This window comes from Oncorhynchus clarkii, chromosome 3 (assembly GCF_045791955.1).
Source record: "Oncorhynchus clarkii lewisi isolate Uvic-CL-2024 chromosome 3, UVic_Ocla_1.0, whole genome shotgun sequence".
NCBI classification, from domain to species: Eukaryota; Metazoa; Chordata; class Actinopteri; order Salmoniformes; family Salmonidae; genus Oncorhynchus; species Oncorhynchus clarkii.
In genome coordinates this window covers 23,758,651-23,777,601 of record NC_092149.1, presented here as the reverse complement: position 1 = coordinate 23,777,601, position 18,951 = coordinate 23,758,651, and the positions used below count along the sequence as shown (strand labels likewise).

Sequence of the window (18,951 nt, the reverse complement as noted above, 5' to 3'; positions counted from 1 at the left end):
GAGAACCCTGCAGTGGTCGTCTGTAGACCGAAATGGGTTGACTCCCCATTCACGTGACTGGTAAGATTTTCCAACTCTTTGAATGGCATGGTACACAGAAACAAACCTGGACACAGTCAGGGCAGTCTGACAGGACTTTAACAATGTGGGAAATGATGCTGTATCTCTGTGTTCTGGGTTGAATCTTTTCTTTATGATTCACAGAATGTACCTTAGAGCAGCGGATTGATTTAGATGATTTAGATCACCCACAACACTGCTTCTCTCTCTCTCTCTCTCTCTCTCTCTCTCTCTCTCTCTCTCTCTCTCTCTCTCTCTCTCTCTCTCTCTCTCTCTCCCTTCTCTCTCTCTCTCTCTCTCTCTCTCCCTTCTCTCTCTCTCTCTCTCTCTCTCTCTCCCTTCTATCTCTCTCTCTCTCCCTTCTATCTCTCTCTCCCTTCTCTCTCTCTCTCTCTCTCTCTCTCTCTCTCTCTCCCTTCTCTCTCTCTCTCCCTTCTCTCTCTCTCTCTCTCTCTCTCTCCCTTCTCTCTCTCTCTCCCTTCTCTCTCTCTCTCTCTCCCTTCTATCTCTCTCTCTCTCCCTTCTATCTCTCTCTCTCTCTCTCCCTTCTATCTCTCTCTCCCTTCTCTCTCTCTCTCTCCCTTCTCTCTCTCTCTCTCTCCCTTCTATCTCTCTCTCTCTCTCTCCCTTCTATCTCTCTCTCTCTCCCTTCTATCTCTCTCTCCCTTCTCTCTCTCTCTCTCTCTCTCTCTCTCTCCCTTCTCTCTCTCTCTCTCCCTCTCTCTCTCCCTCTCTCTCTCTCTCTCTCTCTCTCTCTCTCTCTCTCTCTCTCTCTCTCTCTCTCTCTCTCTCTCTCTCTCTCTCTCTCTCTCCCTCTCTCTCTCTCTCTCTCTCTCCTTCTCTCTCTCTCTCTCTCTCTCTCTCTCTCTCCATCTCTCTCTCTCTCCCTTCTATCTCTCTCTCCCTTCTCTCTCTCTCTCTCTCTCTCTCTCTCTCTCCCTTCTCTCTCTCTCTCCCTTCTCTCTCTCTCTCTTTCTCTCTCCCTTCTCTCTCTCTCTCCCTTCTCTCTCTCTCTCTCTCCCTTCTATCTCTCTCTCTCTCTCTCCCTTCTATCTCTCTCTCTCTCTCTCTCCCTTCTATCTCTCTCTCTCTCCCTTCTATCTCTCTCTCCCTTCTCTCTCTCTCTCTCCCTTCTCTCTCTCTCTCTCTCCCTTCTATCTCTCTCTCTCTCTCCCTTCTATCTCTCTCTCTCTCCCTTCTATCTCTCTCTCTCTCTCTCCCTTCTATCTCTCTCTCTCTCCCTTCTATCTCTCTCTCCCTTCTCTCTCTCTCTCCCTTCTCTCTCTCTCTCTCTCCCTTCTATCTCTCTCTCTCTCTCCCTTCTATCTCTCTCTCTCTCCCTTCTATCTCTCTCTCCCTTCTCTCTCTCTCTCTCCCTTCTATCTCTCTCTCTCTCTCTCCCTTCTATCTCTCTCTCTCTCTCTCCCTTCTATCTCTTTCTCTCTCTCCCGTTTCTATATCTCTCTCTCTCTCTCCCCCCCTCTCTCTCTCTCTCTCTCTCTCTCCCTTCTATCTCTCTCTCTCCCTTCTCTCTCTCCATTCTCTCTCTCCTTCTCCCTTCTCTCTCTCTCTCTCTCCCTTCTCTCTCTCTCTCTCCCTTCTCTCTCTCTCTCTCCCTTCTATCTATCTCTCTCCCTTCTCTCTGTCTCTCTCCCTTCTCTCTCTCTCTCTCTCTCTCCCTTCTATCTCTCTCTCTCTCTCTCTCTCCCTTCTATCTCTCTCTCTCTCCCTTCTATCTCTCTCTCCCTTCTCTCTCTCTCTCTCCCTTCTCTCTCTCTCTCTCTCCCTTCTATCTCTCTCTCTCTCTCCCTTCTATCTCTCTCTCTCTCCCTTCTATCTCTCTCTCTCTCTCTCCCTTCTATCTCTCTCTCTCTCCCTTCTATCTCTCTCTCCCTTCTCTCTCTCTCTCCCTTCTCTCTCTCTCTCTCTCCCTTCTATCTCTCTCTCTCTCTCCCTTCTATCTCTCTCTCTCTCCCTTCTATCTCTCTCTCCCTTCTCTCTCTCTCTCTCTCCCTTCTATCTCTCTCTCTCTCTCTCCCTTCTATCTCTCTCTCTCTCTCTCCCTTCTATCTCTTTCTCTCTCTCCCGTTTCTATATCTCTCTCTCTCTCTCCCCCTCTCTCTCTCTCTCTCTCTCTCTCTCCCTTCTATCTCTCTCTCTCCCTTCTCTCTCTCCATTCTCTCTCTCTCTCTCCCTTCTCTCTCTCTCTCTCTCTCCCTTCTCTCTCTCTCTCTCCCTTCTCTCTCTCTCTCCCTTCTATCTATCTCTCTCCCTTCTCTCTGTCTCTCTCCCTTCTCTCTCTCTCTCTCTCTCCCCCCTTCTCTCTCTCCCCCTTCTCTCTCTCTCTCCCTTGTCTCTCTCTCTCTCTCTCTCTCTCTCTCTCTCTCCCGTGTCTCTCTCTCTCTCCCTTCTCTCAATCTCTCTTTCTCTCTCTCTCTCTCCCTTGTCTCTCTCTCTCCCTTCTCCCTCTCTCTTGTCTCTCTCTCTCTCTCCCTTCTCTCTCTCTCTCCCTTGTCTCTCTCTCTCTCCCGTGTCTCTCTCTCTCCCTTCTCTCTCTCGCTCTCCCTTGTCTCTCTCTCTCTCCCCCTTCTCTCTCTCTCTCCCTTGTCTCTCTCTCTCTCTCTCTCTCTCTCTCTCCCTCTCTCTCTCTCTCTCTCTCTCTCTCCCTTCTCTCTCTCTCTCTCTCTCTCCCTTCTATCTCTCTCTCTCTCCCTTCTATCTCTCTCTCCCTTCTCTCTCTCTCTCTCTCTCTCTCTCTCTCTCTCTCTCCCTTCTCTCTCTCTCTCCCTTCTCTCTCTCTCTCTCTCTCTCTCCCTTCTCTCTCTCTCTCCCTTCTCTCTCTCTCTCTCTCCCTTCTATCTCTCTCTCTCTCCCTTCTATCTCTCTCTCTCTCTCTCCCTTCTATCTCTCTCTCTCTCCCTTCTATCTCTCTCTCCCTTCTCTCTCTCTCTCTCCCTTCTCTCTCTCTCTCTCTCCCTTCTATCTCTCTCTCTCTCTCCCTTCTATCTCTCTCTCTCTCCCTTCTATCTCTCTCTCCCTCTCTCTCTCTCTCTCTCTCTCTCTCTCTCTCTCTCTCTCTCTCCCTTCTCTCTCTCTCTCCCTTCTCTCTCTCTCTCTCTCTCTCTCCCTTCTATCTCTCTCTCTCTCCCTTCTATCTCTCTCTCTCTCTCTCCCTTCTATCTCTCTCTCTCTCCCTTCTATCTCTCTCTCCCTTCTCTCTCTCTCTCTCCCTTCTCTCTCTCTCTCTCTCCCTTCTATCTCTCTCTCTCTCTCCCTTCTATCTCTCTCTCTCTCCCTTCTATCTCTCTCTCCCTTCTCTCTCTCTCTCTCTCTCTCTCTCTCTCTCTCTCTCTCTCCCTTCTCTCTCTCTCTCCCTCTCTCTCTCTCTCTCTCTCTCTCTCTCTCTCTCTCTCTCTCTCTCTCTCTCTCTCTCTCTCCCTCTCTCTCTCTCTCTCTCTCTCTCTGTGCATGCTGGGAGTTTTTTGGAGTTTGAGTGTTTGGTGTGGAAAGCTCTATCCTAACTAACTTTCTTGATTCTTTTATTTACATGTTATTTTCTATGGTGGAGGGTTAATGAAATATTTGTTTTTAGCGGTATCCAAGGTTTTCTTTTTCAAAGTTAGGGTGGAAGAGGACAGAGTAACTTTCCTGGGGGTTGGAAGGTGTAGTGTGCGCAATGGCTTCTCAGCCTAGCGCGGAGGAGACGCTGTCGATACAGCATGGATTCAGGTGTGTTCCTGAGAACGGAGTTAAGGTGGAGGAGGTTCTGCTCGCGGTCGGTGAACAGGTAGGAGCTGAGTTTATACATTCTGCTTCTAGAATGAACAAAGCTGTGGTTGTGTTCATGAAAAGGGCTAATTTGGTCGGTAGGCTAATTGCTAGCGGAATATTTGTAAGGGATGTGTTGGTGTCAATTTCACCTCTCTCTACCCCTTCAACAAGAGTTGTAGTGGCAAATTTGCCTCCGTTTATTACGGATGATCAAATTAGGAAAGAGCTGAGTCGTTTTGGTAAGTTTGCTAGCGGTTTCCGTGTACTGTCAGCAGGTTTTCAGGCAGATGCCGTTAAGCACGTTGTTTCGTTCAGGAGGCAAGTGTTTATGTTTCTGAACAATAATGAGCAACAGCTAAATGTGCATTTTAAAGTGAGGCATGGGGAGGGGCTCTATGCCGGTTTTGCCAGCACAGATAGTCTACGGTGTTTTGAATGTGGGGATTTGGGGCACAAGAGTTTTGCGTGCCCACATAAAGGCCATAGACAAGGTGAAGGTACAACGGCAGGTGGGGGAAATCGAGGTCAAAATGCAGGGGGTAAGGAGATGCAGATAGCAGAGGCTGGGTCTAGTCAGTCTAGAGATGGTGGTGTAGATGAGGCTGGGCCTAGTCAGGCTAGAGATGGTAGGGTTGTGGAGGCTGGGTCTAGTCAGGCTAGAGATGGTGGAGAAGCAGAGGCTGGGTCTAGTCAGGCTAGAGATGGTAGGGTAGTGGAGGCTGGGTCTAGTCAGGCTAGAGATGGTGGAGAAGCAGAGGCTGGGTCTAGTCAGGCTAGAGATGGTGGGGTAGCTGAGGCTGGGCCTAGACATGCTATGGAGGGTGGTGCAGATGATGCTGGGCCGAGTCATGCTATGGAGGGTGGTGCAGATAATGCTGAGCCGAGTCATGCTATGGAGGGTGGTGTAGCTGAGGCTGGCCCTAGTCATGCTATGGAGGGTGGTGCAGATGATGCTGGGCCTAGTCATGCTATGGAGGGTGGTGTAGCTGAGGCTGGCCCTAGTCATGCTATGGAGGGTGGTGCAGATGATACTGCGTCTAGTCAGGTTATTCTAGTGGATGAGGAGAGTATAGTGGGGAAGTGTAAGAGATTAGGGGGGGAGGAGGAGGGTGTCAAGAGGAAAAAGAAAAAGGGTGTGGACAAAGGCACCATGGAAATGTTGCCTGTTGCTGTGGGTGAGGCCCTAACCAGAGAGAAAGGGCAGGTGGTCAGGGTGGGAGATAGAGAAGAGGAGGAAAGTGAGTCTGAGGAAGAGGATGAGGAGTTATTTTTTTCAGACTCCTCTTCAATTGGCCCGGAGCTGACAGCCAGTCAACCCGAGGGGTCTAAGTACACGTTGAGAGAACTGACAAGGTTCCTGAATGAGACTAAGGGGAAAAAAGTTAATCTTGAGGCTTTTTTTCCTGATCCTAGAAAGTTTGTAAGATCAGTACAACATGCTATGAGAAATGAGGGGCATGGAGTCCTCTCACCCAGGAAACGGTTTAGGTTGAGGAAGTGGGTCACAACAGTGCGTAAAGGTTTACCTTCAGACACTGTTTAAATGTTTAATTTCTTACTGACACTGGGGCTTTTTGAGCTTTGCTATTGGTCTATTTCTCTGCTGGCTTTTCTCCCACTTCTTATGGAGACTCTTCGGGTAGGCTCGCTCAATATAAATGGCGCCAGAGATGCGGGAAAGAGGAGTGTGTTGGGTGAATATGTAAAACAAAAAAAAGTACAGGTGTTGTTTCTGCAGGAGACGCATAGTGATGTGGTGAATGAAGTTGATTGGGGGCTCTGGTGGAAAGGGGCAAGTGTGTTGAGCCATGGGACAAATCTTAGTGCAGGGGTGGCAGTCCTTTTTGCACCGGGTCTGGCTGTAAAAATTTGCTCCTCAAAGGAGGTGTGTAGGGGTAGGTTGCTTGTTGTTAAAGCAGAAATTAACAACATGTGTTTTGTCTTTATAAATGTGTATGCGCCTAACACAGGGAGAGAAAGAGGGGTTCTATTTGGGAGTCTTAGACAGGAACTCTCACAAGTAGCGCCTGAGGAGACGCTGGTGATCGGAGGTGACTGGAACTGTACAATGGATTTTACAAAAGACAGAAATGGGGAAGAGCCTCATTCAGTGTCAGTGGGAGTGTTAAGGGATATCTTTAATCAGTTTGACCTAGTGGATGTTTGGAGAACTAAACATCCAAACACAAGACAGTATACGTGGGTGAAGGTTTTTGGGGCTAGGGTGAGTGCAGCTCGACTTGATCGTTTTTACATGTCCAGGAATCAGAGCAATAGGCTACTGGGTGCTACCATTCTCCCAGTGGGGTTTTCGGATCACCACATAACCATGGCTCGGCTGTCTATTTCACCAGGGCCCCGGCAGGCATCTTATTGGAAGTTCAATGTAAAGCTCTTACAAGATGCCACTTTTTGCTCAGGTTTCCAGACTTTTTGGGAAAGATGGGGGCAGCGAAGAGAGGAGTATGAGTCTCTGAGTCAATGGTGGGATGTGGGGAAAGTGCAAATTAGGCTTTTCTGTCAACAGTATACTGCTCTCTCATCCTCAGAGGCTAGGAGAGTATTGGGGGAACTAGAGCGGTGTATTAGTGAGATGGAGGTAGAGATGGTGGGGCAAGGCAATGTAGGCCTCCAGGCTAACTTAGCCGAATTACGTAGGGACCTGGGCAGTTTTTTCCAGGTTAAAGCAAAGGGAGCACTTGTAAGAGCTAGGTTCTCCATGCTCAAGGAGATGGATGCTCCCAGCTCCTTCTTCTTTGGTTTGGAAAGACAGAGCAGTGAAGCCAAGGGTATGCATTGTCTACGGCTGTCTGATGGGCGGGTGACCTCTGTGGTGGGGGAGATGCGGGAGCGGACTGTGGAGTTTTATACTGAATTGTATAGGGCAGAAATGTGTGATCCTATGTGTGCTCAGGTCTTGTTCGCAGGACTCCCTAAGCTCTCTCGGGCACAGAGGGATGAAATGGACATTCCTCTGTTGTCACATGAACTGGCAGAGGCAGTAACCCAGATGTCCCCCGGTCGTGCACCTGGGGTCGATGGACTTCCAGTGGAATTTTACAAAAAATTCTGGGGAACAATTGGACAGGATTTATTTTGCGTGTTGCGTGAATGCGTCGGGGTAGGAGAGTTGCCGATGAGCTGCCGTCGGGCGGCTCTGACTCTCCTGCCCAAAAAAGGGGACTTGTGTGAACTTAAGAACTGGAGGCCTGTGGCATTACTCTGTGCGGACTACAAGATTTTTGCCAAGGTCCTCTCTAACAGACTGAAGTCCCATCTGGACTCTATAATACACAAGGACCAGACATATTGTGTACCGGGACGCTCAATCACGGACAACTTGTTCTTGATTAGGGACATGTTGGACTTGTCGAGAGGTTCTAATGTGAACTTTGGACTGGTCTCTTTAGATCAAGAGAAGGCTTTTGATAGAGTGGATCATGAGTATCTGTTTAATGTGATGTCTGTGTTTGGGTTTGGGAAGAGGTTTGTGACCTGTGTGAAGCTGTTGTATGCTGGGGCGTCATGTATGGTTAAGGTGGGAGGGGGGCTCAGTAGGCCAGTCTGGGTGAGACGGGGTATTAGACAAGGATGCCCTCTATCTGGGCAGCTGTACACACTAGCCATTGAGCCTTTTTTAGGACTGCTACGCAGGAGACTGCGGGGAGTGTGCTGGACAGGCATGGATGTGGTGACAGGAATAGCAGTCTCAGCATATGCAGATGATGTTTCTGTGATGGTCAGGGATGGGCAAGATATGCAGGAACTAGAGACTAGTCTGAAGGTGTACGAGGGAGCTTCATCAGCTAAGGTAAACTGGGGAAAGAGCAAAGCTCTGTTATGTGGGGCATGGGGGGATAGGGCTCCTCCTCTGCTTCCAGGGGGTTTGCAGTGGGGTTGTGAAGGGCTTAAAGTGTTGGGGGTGTACCTGGGCTCGGAGAGGTGGGTCAGCAAGAACTGGGAGGGGCTGTCACAGGCAGTGGTGTCAAGACTGGCCAGGTGGAGGTGGCTCCTGTCCCAAGTGTCATATAGAGGGAGGGTGCTGATAATCAACAACCTGGTGGCATCTTCCTTGTGGCATAAACTGGCTGTCCTCAACCCCCCCGCCGGTCTGCTTGCAGACCTGCAACGCAAGCTGGTGGACTTCTTTTGGTCGGGACATCACTGGCTGAAGGCAGCAGTTTTGTACATGACCGTCCACGAAGGAGGACAGGGCCTGGTGGAGCTGGAGAGCAGGATGGCTGCTTTCCGACTAAAGGCGGTGCAGAGACTGCTGTACCACACTGATGTTGGCTGGAGGGAACCAGCATGCGCGCTGCTGAGGAGAGCTGGCGGATTAGGGTTGGACCGGCAGCTGTTCCTCATGAAGCTGGAGAGGCTGAGTACAGCAGGTCTCTCAGAGTTTTACTCTGCGGTGCTGAGGGCCTGGCAGCTGCTAAGGCCCACACGAGAAGGGGGTGTGGAGCCTGGGCAGTGGGTGTGGGAGGAGCCTATCTTCCACAACCCAGCCATCCCTTTGAGATCGGTTCAGTCGGCCACCCTGCAGAGGCAATTGATGGCAGGGGGTTTACAAAGGCTGGGTGACCTGAGACTGCTGGGAGAGGAGGGGTGGAAAACCCCGGAGGTCTTGGCGCAACAAACAGGAATAACGTCTCTTAGGCTGCTGGAGAGATTCCTGGAGGAGGTCCAGGAGGCACTGTCTGAGCCGGTAAGGGGGGTGTTTGAGAGGCCAAAGGGAGAGGGGCCACCAATGTTCCCGCCACTGCAGGTGATGGCAGAGACTGGAGACTGGCAAGGGGGTCTGGAGGACTTGTTAGATTTTAACACTCCGAGCCTGGGGGAGTTTGAGGGGGTGGGAGGTAAAGCCCTCTACAACCTCTGCGTTAAGGTTAGGAGCATTAGAAGCCTAACAGGAGTGAAGGCACATCAGTGGCAGGGGGTATGTGGGGCGGAGAGTATGGTGGGTTTTAGATGGAGGGCGCTCTACAAACCCCCAGTACCAAAGAGGTCAGGGGACCTCCAGTGGAGGGTTCTTCATGGAGCCCTGGCCACTAACAGCTGGTTGGCACGGGTTGATCCGGGAATTGGGCAGGGGTGTCCTTTCTGTCAAATGAAAGAAACTGTAATTCATGTGTTTTCTGTGTGCACCAGGTTAATGCCATTAATGTCTCTGTTGGAATGTCTGTGTGACAGGTTGGGGGTGGTTTTTGCTGTTGGGATGTTTATAATGGGATACAGGTTTTCGAGTAAGGAGAAAGAAAAATGTGTTTTGTTGAATTTTCTGTTTGCTCAGGCAAAGTTAGCTATTTGGCTAACAAGGAGGAACAGGGTTAAAGGTGGGGGGATAACAGACCCTTTACTACTGTTTAATGGGATGGTCTCTGCGCGCCTTAGGGTTGAGTTTGAGTTCTATAAAATGATCAAATGTGTGGAGATGTTTGAGGAGATATGGTGTGTTGGGGGGGCTGTCTGTATTGCTGGGGAAGATGTTTTGGATATACGGTTGTAGGAGAGGGTTTTTTGTGTATGGGTTTTTGTATCATGTGGTAGATGGAAAGATGAGTATGGTACATGAATGCAGTACAGGATATATTTTTTATTTATTTTTTTATTTATTTTTTTATTTATTTTTTTATTTTAGGAGTGGGGGGGTGAGTTTTAAATGAATTGAGAATGTTTCAATAAAGAAAGACCAAAAGTCAAAGTCTCCATCTCTCTCTCTCTCCCTTCTATCTCTCTCTCTCTCTCTCTCTCTCTCTCTCTCCCTTCTCTCTCTCTCTCCCTTCTCTCTCTCTCTCTTTCTCTCTCCCTTCTCTCTCTCTCTCCCTTCTCTCTCTCTCTCTCCCTTCTATCTCTCTCTCTCTCCCTTCTATCTCTCTCTCTCTCTCTCCCTTCTATCTCTCTCTCTCTCCCTTCTATCTCTCTCTCCCTTCTCTCTCTCTCTCTCCCTTCTCTCTCTCTCTCTCTCCCTTCTATCTCTCTCTCTCTCTCCCTTCTATCTCTCTCTCTCTCCCTTCTATCTCTCTCTCTCTCTCTCCCTTCTATCTCTCTCTCTCTCCCTTCTATCTCTCTCTCCCTTCTCTCTCTCTCTCCCTTCTCTCTCTCTCTCTCCCTTCTATCTCTCTCTCTCTCTCCCTTCTATCTCTCTCTCTCGCCCTTCTATCTCTCTCTCCCTTCTCTCTCTCTCTCTCCCTTCTATCTCTCTCTCTCTCTCTCCCTTCTATCTCTCTCTCTCTCTCTCCCTTCTATCTCTTTCTCTCTCTCCCGTTTCTATATATCTCTCTCTCTCTCCCCTCTCTCTCTCTCTCTCTCTCTCTCTCTCTCTCTCTCTCTCTCTCTCTCTCCCTTCTCTCTCTCTCTCTCTCTCTCCCTTCTATCTCTCTCTCTCCCTTCTCTCTCTCCATTCTCTCTCTCTCTCTCTCCCTTCTCTCTCTCTCTCTCTCCCTTCTCTCTCTCTCTCTCCCTTCTCTCTCTCTCTCTCCCTTCTATCTCTCTCTCTCCCTTCTCTCTGTCTCTCTCCCTTCTCTCTCTCTCTCTCTCCCCCCTTCTCTCTCTCCCCCTTCTCTCTCTCTCTCCCTTGTCTCTCTCTCTCTCTCTCTCTCTCTCTCTCTCCCGTGTCTCTCTCTCTCTCCCTTCTCTCAATCTCTCTTTTCTCTCTCTCTCTCTCCCTTGTCTCTCTCTCTCCCTTCTCCCTCTCTCTTGTCTCTCTCTCTCTCTCCCTTCTCTCTCTCTCTCCCTTGTCTCTCTCTCTCTCCCGTGTCTCTCTCTCTCCCTTCTCTCTCTCGCTCTCCCTCTATGTATGTCTCCCTCTGTCTCTGCCTCTATGTATATCTGTCTCAGTCTCTCTCCCGTTATGTATATCTGTCTCTGTCTCTGTCTCTCTCCCTCTATGTATGTCTCCCTCTGTCTCTGCCTCTACGTATATCTGTCTCAGTCTCTCCCTCTATGTATATCTGTCTCTGTCTCTATCCCTCTATGTATATCTGTCTCTGTCTCTGTCTCTATCCCTCTATGTATATCTGTCTCTGTCTCTGTCTCTCTCCCTCTATGTATATATGTCTCTGTCTCTCCCTCTATGTTTATCTGTCTCTGTCTCTCTCCCTCTATGTATATCTGTCTCTGTCTCTCTCCCTCTATGTATATCTGTCTCTGTCTCTATCCCTCTATGTATATCTGTCTCTGTCTCTGTCTTTCCCTCTATGTATATCTGTCTCTGTCTCTGTCTTTCCCTCTATGTATATCTGTCTCTGTCTCTGTCTCTCTCCCTCTGTTTATCTGTCTCTGTCTCTCTCCCTCTATGTTTATCTGTCTCTGTCTCTCTCCCTCTATGTACAGTGCCTTGCAAAAGTATTCAGCCCCCTTGAACCTTTTGCCACATTTCAGGCTTCAAACATAAAGATATAAAACTGTATTTTTTTGTGAAGAATCAACAACAAGTGGGACACAATCATGAAGTGGAACGACATTTATTGGATATTTAAAACTTTTTTAACATATCAAAAACTGAAAAATTGGGCGTGCAAAATTATTCAGCCCCTTTACTTTCAGTGCAGCAAACTCTCTCCAGAAGTTCAGTGAGGATCTCTGAATGATCCAATGTTGACCTAAATGACTAATGATGATAAATACAATCCACCTGTGTGTAATCAAGTCTCCGTATAAATGCACCTGCACTGTGATAGTCTCAGAGGTCCGTTAAAAGCGCAGAGAGCATCATGAAGAACAAGGAACACACCAGGCAGGTCCGAGATACTGTTGTGAAGAAGTTTAAAGCCGCATTTGGATACAAAAAGATTTCCCAAGCTTTAAACATCCCAAGGAGCACTGTGCAAGCGATAATATTGAAATGGAAGGAGTATCAGACCACTGCAAATCTACCAAGACCTGGCCGTCCCTCTAAACTTTCAGCTCATACAAGGAGAAGACTGATCAGAGATGCAGCCAAGAGGCCCATGATCACTCTGGATGAACTGCAGAGATCTACAGCTGAGGTGGGAGACTCTGTCCATAGGACAACAATCAGTCGTATATTGCACAAATCTGGCCTTTATGGAAGAGTGGCAAGAAGAAAGCCATTTCTTAAAGATGTCCATAAAAAGTGTCGTTTAAAGTTTGCCACAAGCCACCTGGGAGACACACCAAACATGTGGAAGAAGGTGCTCTGGTCAGATGAAACCAAAATTGAACTTTTTTGGCAACAATGCAAAACGTTATGTTTGGCGTAAAAGCAACACAGCTGAACACACCATCCCCACTGTCAAACATGGTGGTGGCAGCATCATGGTTTGGGCCTGCTTTTCTTCAGCAGGGACAGGGAAGATGGTTAAAATTGATGGGAAGATGGATGGAGCCAAATACAGGACCATTCTGGAAGAAAACCTGATGGAGTCTGCAAAAGACCTGAGACTGGGACGGAGATTTGTCTTCCAACAAGACAATGATCCAAAACATAAAGCAAAATCTACAATGGAATGGTTCAAAAATAAACATATCCAGGTGTTAGAATGGTCAAGTCAAAGTCCAGACCTGAATCCAATCGAGAATCTGTGGAAAGAACTGAAAACTGCTGTTCACAAATGCTCTCCATCCAACCTCACTGAGCTCGAGCTGTTTTGCAAGGAGGAATGGGAAAAAAATTCAGTCTCTCGATGTGCAAAACTGATAGAGACATACCCCAAGCGACTTACAGCTGTAATCACAGCAACAGGTGGCACTACAAAGTATTAACTTAAGGGGGCTGAATAATTTTGCACGCCCAATTTTTCAGTTTTTGATTTGTAAAAAAAGTTTGAAATATCCAATAAATGTCGTTCCACTTCATGATTGTGTCCCACTTGTTGTTGATTCTTCACAAAAAAATAACGTTTTATATCTTTATGTTTGAAGCCTGAAATGTGGCAAAAGGTCGCAAAGTTCAAGGGGGCCGAATACTTTCGCAAGGCACTGTATATATGTCTCTGTCTCTCTCCCTCTATGGATCTCTGTCTCTGTTTCTGTCCCTCTATGTATCTCTGTCTCTGTCTCTGTCCCTGTCCCTCTATGTATATATGTCTCTCCCTCTCTCCCTCTATGTTTATCTGTCTCTGTCTCTCTCCCTCTATGTATATCTGTCTCTGTCTCTCTCCCTCTATGTATATCTGTCTCTGTATCTCTCCCTCTATATATCTGTCCCTGTCTCTCCCTCTATGTATATCTGTCTCTGTCTCTCTCCCTCTATGTATATCTGTCTCTGTCTCTCCCTCTATGTATATCTGTCTCTGTATCTCTCCCTCTATATATATCTGTCCCTGTCTCTCCCTCTATGTATATCTGTCTCTGTCTCTCTCCCTCTATGTATATCTGTCTCTGTCTCTCTCCCTCTATGTATATCTGTCTCTGTCTCTCACCCTCTATGTATTTCTGTCTCTGTCTCTCTCACTCTATGTATCTCTGTCTCTGTCTCTCCCTCTATGTATCTCTGTCTCTCCCTCTATGTATCTCTGTCTCTGTCTCTCCCTCTATGTATATCTGTCTCTGTCTCTCTCCCTCTATGTATATCTGTCTCTGTCTCTCTCCCTCTATGTATATCTGTCTCTGTCTCTCTCCCTCTATGTATATCTGTCTCTGTCTCTCTCCCTCTATGTATATCTGTCTCTGTCTCTCTCCCTCTATGTATCTCTGTCTCTGTCTCTCCCTCTATGTATATCTGTCTCTGTCTCTATCCCTCTATGTATATCTGTCTCTGTCTCTCACCCTCTATGTATTTCTGTCTCTGTCTCTCTCACTCTATGTATCTCTGTCTCTGTCTCTCCCTCTATGTATCTCTGTCTCTCCCTCTATGTATCTCTGTCTCTGTCTCTCCCTCTATGTATATCTGTCTCTGTCTCTCTCCCTCTATGTATCTCTGTCTCTGTCTCTATCCATCTATGTATATCTGTCTCTGTCTCTATCCCTCTATGTATCTCTGTCTCTGTCTCTATCCATCTATGTATATCTGTCTCTGTCTCTTTCCCTCTATGTATATCTGTCTCTGTCTCTATCCCTCTATGTATATCTGTCTCTGTCTTTCCCTCTATGTATATCTGTCTCTGTCTCTCTCCCTCTATGTTTATCTGTCTCTGTCTCTCTCCCTCTATATATCTCTGTCTCTGTCTCTCTCCCTCTATGTTTATCTGTCTCTCTATGTATATCTGTCTCTGTCTCTGTCCTTCTATGTATCTCTGTCTTTGTCTCTCTCCCTCTATGTTTATCTGTCCCTGTCTCTCCCTCTATGTATATCTGTCTTTGTCTCTCCCTCTATGTATATCTGTCTCTGTCTCTCCCTCTATGTATATCTGTCTCTGTCTCTCTCCCTCTATGTTTATCTGTCTCTCTCCCTCTATGTATATCTGTCTCTGTCTGTCTCTCTCCCTCTATGTATATCTGTCTCTGTCTCTCTCCCTCTATGTTTATCTGTCTCTGTCTCTCTCCCTCTATGTATATATGTCTCTGTCTCTCTCCCTCTATGTACATCTGTCTCTCTCCCTCTATGTTTATCTGTCTCTCTCCCTCTATGTTTATCTGTCTCTGTCTCTGTCTCTCTCCCTCTATGTATCTCTGTCTCTGTCTCTGTCTCTCTCCCTCTATGTATATATGTCTCTCTCCCTCTGTTTATCTGTCTCTGTCTCTGTCCCTCTATGTATATTTGTCTCTGTCTCTCTCCCTCTATGTTTATCTGTCTCTGTCTCTGTCTCTCTCCCTCTATATATATCTGTCTCTGTCTCTCCCTCTATGTATATCTGTCTCTGTCTCTCTCCCTCTATGTATATCTGTCTCTGTCTCTCTCCCTCTATGTATATCTGTCTCTGTCTCTCTCCCTCCCTCTATGTATATCTGTCTCTGTCTCTCTCCCTCCCTCTATGTATATCTGTCTCTGTCTCTCTCCCTCTATGTATATCTGTCTCTGTCTCTCTCCCTCTATGTATATCTGTCTCTGTCTCTCTCCCTCTATGTATATCTGTCTCTGTCTCTCTCCCTCCCTCTATGTATATCTGTCTCTGTCTCTCTCCCTCTATGTATATCTGTCTCTGTCTCTCTCCCTCTATGTTTATCTGTCTCTGTCTCTCTCCCTCTATGTATCTCTGTCTCTGTCTCTCTCCCTCTATGTTTATCTGTCTCTCTATGTATATCTGTCTCTGTCTCTGTCCTTCTATGTATCTCTGTCTTTGTCTCTCTCCCTCTATGTTTATCTGTCCCTGTCTCTCCCTCTATGTATATCTGTCTTTGTCTCTCCCTCTATGTATATCTGTCTCTGTCTCTCCCTCTATGTATATCTGTCTCTGTCTCTCTCCCTCTATGTTTATCTGTCTCTCTCCCTCTATGTATATCTGTCTCTGTCTGTCTCTCTCCCTCTATGTATATCTGTCTCTGTCTCTCTCCCTCTATGTTTATCTGTCTCTGTCTCTCTCCCTCTATGTATATATGTCTCTGTCTCTCTCCCTCTATGTACATCTGTCTCTCTCCCTCTATGTTTATCTGTCTCTCTCCCTCTATGTTTATCTGTCTCTGTCTCTGTCTCTCTCCCTCTATGTATCTCTGTCTCTGTCTCTGTCTCTCTCCCTCTATGTATATATGTCTCTCTCCCTCTGTTTATCTGTCTCTGTCTCTGTCCCTCTATGTATATTTGTCTCTGTCTCTCTCCCTCTATGTTTATCTGTCTCTGTCTCTGTCTCTCTCCCTCTATATATATCTGTCCCTGTCTCTCCCTCTATGTATATCTGTCTCTGTCTCTCTCCCTCTATGTATATCTGTCTCTGTCTCTCTCCCTCTATGTATATCTGTCTCTGTCTCTCACCCTCTATGTATTTCTGTCTCTGTCTCTCTCACTCTATGTATCTCTGTCTCTGTCTCTCCCTCTATGTATCTCTGTCTCTCCCTCTATGTATCTCTGTCTCTGTCTCTCCCTCTATGTATATCTGTCTCTGTCTCTCTCCCTCTATGTATATCTGTCTCTGTCTCTCTCCCTCTATGTATATCTGTCTCTGTCTCTCTCCCTCTATGTATATCTGTCTCTGTCTCTCTCCCTCTATGTATATCTGTCTCTGTCTCTCTCCCTCTATGTATATCTGTCTCTGTCTCTCTCCCTCTATGTATATCTGTCTCTGTCTCTCTCCCTCCCTCTATGTATATCTGTCTCTGTCTCTCTCCCTCCCTCTATGTATATCTGTCTCTGTCTCTCTCCCTCTATGTATATCTGTCTCTGTCTCTCTCCCTCTATGTATCTCTGTCTCTGTCTCTATCCATCTATGTATATCTGTCTCTGTCTCTTTCCCTCTATGTATATCTGTCTCTGTCTCTATCCCTCTATGTATATCTGTCTCTGTCTTTCCCTCTATGTATATCTGTCTCTGTCTCTCTCCCTCTATGTTTATCTGTCTCTGTCTCTCTCCCTCTATATATCTCTGTCTCTGTCTCTCTCCCTCTATGTTTATCTGTCTCTCTATGTATATCTGTCTCTGTCTCTGTCCTTCTATGTATCTCTGTCTTTGTCTCTCTCCCTCTATGTTTATCTGTCCCTGTCTCTCCCTCTATGTATATCTGTCTTTGTCTCTCCCTCTATGTATATCTGTCTCTGTCTCTCCCTCTATGTATATCTGTCTCTGTCTCTCTCCCTCTATGTTTATCTGTCTCTCTCCCTCTATGTATATCTGTCTCTGTCTGTCTCTCTCCCTCTATGTATATCTGTCTCTGTCTCTCTCCCTCTATGTTTATCTGTCTCTGTCTCTCTCCCTCTATGTATATATGTCTCTGTCTCTCTCCCTCTATGTACATCTGTCTCTCTCCCTCTATGTTTATCTGTCTCTCTCCCTCTATGTTTATCTGTCTCTGTCTCTGTCTCTCTCCCTCTATGTATCTCTGTCTCTGTCTCTGTCTCTCTCCCTCTATGTATATATGTCTCTCTCCCTCTGTTTATCTGTCTCTGTCTCTGTCCCTCTATGTATATTTGTCTCTGTCTCTCTCCCTCTATGTTTATCTGTCTCTGTCTCTGTCTCTCTCCCTCTATATATATCTGTCTCTGTCTCTCCCTCTATGTATATCTGTCTCTGTCTCTCTCCCTCTATGTATATCTGTCTCTGTCTCTCTCCCTCTATGTATATCTGTCTCTGTCTCTCTCCCTCCCTCTATGTATATCTGTCTCTGTCTCTCTCCCTCCCTCTATGTATATCTGTCTCTGTCTCTCTCCCTCTATGTATATCTGTCTCTGTCTCTCTCCCTCTATGTATATCTGTCTCTGTCTCTCTCCCTCTATGTATATCTGTCTCTGTCTCTCTCCCTCCCTCTATGTATATCTGTCTCTGTCTCTCTCCCTCTATGTATATCTGTCTCTGTCTCTCTCCCTCTATGTTTATCTGTCTCTGTCTCTCTCCCTCTATGTATCTCTGTCTCTGTCTCTCTCCCTCTATGTTTATCTGTCTCTCTATGTATATCTGTCTCTGTCTCTGTCCTTCTATGTATCTCTGTCTTTGTCTCTCTCCCTCTATGTTTATCTGTCCCTGTCTCTCCCTCTATGTATATCTGTCTTTGTCTCTCCCTCTATGTATATCTGTCTCTGTCTCTCCCTCTATGTATATCTGTCTCTGTCTCTCTCCCTCTATGTTTATCTGTCTCTCTCCCTCTATGTATATCTGTCTCTGTCTGTCTCTCTCCCTCTATGTATATCTGTCTCTGTCTCTCTCCCTCTATGTTTATCTGTCTCTGTCTCTCTCCCTCTATGTATATATGTCTCTGTCTCTCTCCCTCTATGTACATCTGTCTCTCTCCCTCTATGTTTATCTGTCTCTCTCCCTCTATGTTTATCTGTCTCTGTCTCTGTCTCTCTCCCTCTATGTATCTCTGTCTCTGTCTCTGTCTCTCTCCCTCTATGTATATATGTCTCTCTCCCTCTGTTTATCTGTCTCTGTCTCTGTCCCTCTATGTATATTTGTCTCTGTCTCTCTCCCTCTATGTTTATCTGTCTCTGTCTCTGTCTCTCTCCCTCTATATATATCTGTCCCTGTCTCTCCCTCTATGTATATCTGTCTCTGTCTCTCTCCCTCTATGTATATCTGTCTCTGTCTCTCTCCCTCTATGTATATCTGTCTCTGTCTCTCACCCTCTATGTATTTCTGTCTCTGTCTCTCTCACTCTATGTATCTCTGTCTCTGTCTCTCCCTCTATGTATCTCTGTCTCTCCCTCTATGTATCTCTGTCTCTGTCTCTCCCTCTATGTATATCTGTCTCTGTCTCTCTCCCTCTATGTATATCTGTCTCTGTCTCTCTCCCTCTATGTATATCTGTCTCTGTCTCTCTCCCTCTATGTATATCTGTCTCTGTCTCTCTCCCTCTATGTATATCTGTCTCTGTCTCTCTCCCTCTATGTATATCTGTCTCTGTCTCTCTCCCTCTATGTATATCTGTCTCTGTCTCTCTCCCTCCCTCTATGTATATCTGTCTCTGTCTCTCTCCCTCCCTCTATGTATATCTGTCTCTGTCTCTCTCCCTCTATGTATATCTGTCTCTGTCTCTCTCCCTCTATGTATATCTGTCTCTGTCTCTCTCCCTCTATGTATATCTGTCTCTGTCTCTCTACCTCCCTCTATGTATATCTGTCTCTGTCTCTCTCCCTCTATGTATATCTGTCTCTGTCTCTCTCCCTCTATGTTTATCTGTCTCTGTCTCTCTCCCTCTATGTATCTCTGTCTCTGTCTCTCTCCCTCTATGTTTATCTGTCTCTCTATGTATATCTGTCTCTGTCTCTGTCCTTCTATGTATCTCTGTCTTTGTCTCTCTCCCTCTATGTTTATCTGTCCCTGTCTCTCCCTCTGTGTATATCTGTCTTTGTCTCTCCCTCTATGTATATCTGTCTCTGTCTCTCCCTCTATGTATATCTGTCTCTGTCTCTCTCCCTCTATGTTTATCTGTCTCTCTCCCTCTATGTATATCTGTCTCTGTCTGTCTCTCTCCCTCTATGTATATCTGTCTCTGTCTCTCTCCCTCTATGTTTATCTGTCTCTGTCTCTCTCCCTCTATGTATATATGTCTCTGTCTCTCTCCCTCTATGTACATCTGTCTCTCTCCCTCTATGTTTATCTGTCTCTCTCCCTCTATGTTTATCTGTCTCTG

The 18,951-nt window shown here is 46.7% G+C and overlaps 1 protein-coding gene across 1 annotated transcript in view; it reads left to right on the top strand.

The window, feature by feature from the left end:
- LOC139391251 (zinc finger protein ZFPM2-like) overlaps positions 1 to 18,951 on the top strand; it is a 202,561-nt gene that overhangs the window by 48,688 nt on the left and 134,922 nt on the right. The window lies entirely within an intron of this gene.